Below are 2238 nucleotides of genomic sequence, written 5' to 3'. Positions count from 1 at the left end.
CCTTTTGAAGCTCCTCCCAACTCGTACTTATCAAATCTGGCCGTGAGAGCTTCTAATGCAGCTACAGAAGGAGATTCAGCGGCTCTCCTTTGATTACCTCGGGAATTTCCATGCTCGGCTCTATGGGTGGCCATGTCTTCAATAATCTTCCACCCCTTAGTCTCTCCAACATTCTTCTGGAATTTGCCATTAGTTGCAGCATCCAGTATAGCCCTCTGATCATCATAAAGCCCATTGTAGAATTGATTACATAGGCTCCATTGCTCGAACCCGTGGTGCGGAATAGATCGCACCAGTCTCTTGAAACGGACCCATGCCTCATGAAAGTCCTCATCAGGACCCTGTTTAAAGCTCGTGATCTGATCTCTAAGCGCATTGGTCTTCGATGCAGAGAAATACTTCTTATAGAACGCTAGGGTCAGAGAATTCCAGTCAGTTATCCCATTAGCAGCTCGATCCAGATCTCGATACCACTCCCTAGCAGCATCACGGAGTGAGAATATGAACATCGTCTCCTTTACCTGGTCCTGGGTCGCACCTGCTGGTGGGGGTATGGAACAGCAGTAGTCAATGAATATCTCCATATGTTTAGCTGCATCCTCATTTGCAGCTCCCCCAAATTGGTTCTCGTAGTAGCTGGACAGAGTACTCAGCTCTTCCTCTGTCGGCAATACTCTAGATGATCGTCTCAACTCACGCAAAGTCCTTTCGATCTCAGGATCTAATGGTCGTAAATCACCACCCTGTGACCTGCGCATAAGAGGAAACTACAAGTAGGATATGAGAAAAGTTTAAGGAACAGATGTCCCTTAAACTAAGAGAAAGACTAAAATAAAACCAACTAAAAATTTAAACAATTGCCTCCCCGGCAACGGCGCCAAAATTTGATACCTGTCGTAGAGTACCAAAGATAAATTTATAATTTCCAAACTACTACTATAGCTAGTGGCAGTCAGGGTCGAACCACAGAGAGGCGATGCAATTGATAGCTGTCTGATTTTAGTCTTAAAGTAACAAATGTGAGGGGCGTTTGATTTGAATAATTCTACAACTAATGGCAATAAAATCAAAAGTAAACTAAGCAACTGAATGAGCAATAATTGAAAATATATGAAATCAAATATTAAAAGGGTGCTAAGATGGTCAGTTCACTGTAGTTTCGGCGGCAGTATCCTAGAGAGGTCTGAAACAATCACGTAAGGCGGGAATATAAGAAGTCCTTTCGGTCCACTCTTAACAAGTAGCATCTTTCGATCTCGCTACGGGTCCCTAATATCACTAGTACTGACTCTCGTCCTGAAAAGTGATTTAAAAGCCTAAATTAACTTATCTCTCGATCTTATTAATTTAGTCGTCTTAGTTAAGTAGTCTATTTTCCTCCCCTATCTTTCGATCTTATCGGGTCGGTCAATTCCTAAGCATTCAACTAGCCGCGTGCACTCGATTCGTCAAAAATAGAAATTAAATTAACTAAGACGAAGTAAATCTCACAGAGCCGGTCGATCGACCAGTCAACCCAGTCGATCGACCATGGCGCGATTCAGGTATACTATTCTACGCCGCCTACTCTACAGATTCCCTACATCCTACCACGAATGGTTTAGCTACTCATGATTACGATAAAAACAACAGTAGGATTAACAATTAAAGCTATTGAATGCATATTTGAATTAACTAAACAAGTAAATAACATAAAACGATAATTCGGCTTTGGGAATTCTAAACTAGCAATTCTAACCTAAGAATGAAATAAATATCAACTGGAATTATGGAATAAACGTTACCGTAAAGAATTGCAGAGAAAAGACAGATCCGAAAACGTAACCGAAAGTAAATTGTATTGAATAATTATGCCCAAAAACAAACTTGATATAGAACCCTAATTATTTCCTAAAAATCTGATGATGAAAGACTTGATACCAGGTTACGTTATATAGAAATATTACGTAACTCTTATTCCTAAAACCTAATTACAATGGGCTTCTAACTTCTCGTCCTTTTAATTTACGTCAGAATTAACGGTTTGGTCGATCGACCACTGAGACCGGTCGATCGACTGAGATGCGCTGAACAGTAGCTTCTGTAAATCGTGCTCTGGTCGATCGACTGAAAGCACCAGTCTATCGATTGCTTCATCAGGTAGTTGCTCCAAAAGCCTCGTAAATTCGTATTTCGGGCCTCGATACGCGCACCAAGTTCGCTTCCCGAGTCTTTACTCCATGTCAAATGCAATGTTAA

General features: G+C 41.2%; 1 non-coding gene across 1 annotated transcript; it reads left to right on the top strand.

Annotated features, from left to right (window-relative positions):
- Nucleotides 1-267: 267 nt before the first annotated feature.
- LOC141645226 (small nucleolar RNA R71) lies at nt 268-374 on the top strand. Its single transcript, XR_012544810.1, has one exon. It is a non-coding gene; the product is annotated as a small nucleolar RNA R71 (small nucleolar RNA).
- Nucleotides 375-2238: the final 1864 nt, after the last annotated feature.

The sequence above is a fragment of the Silene latifolia genome, chromosome 2, assembly GCF_048544455.1.
Source record: "Silene latifolia isolate original U9 population chromosome 2, ASM4854445v1, whole genome shotgun sequence".
Classification (NCBI taxonomy): domain Eukaryota; kingdom Viridiplantae; phylum Streptophyta; class Magnoliopsida; order Caryophyllales; family Caryophyllaceae; genus Silene; species Silene latifolia.
This window is presented reverse-complemented; position numbering and strand designations above follow the sequence as displayed.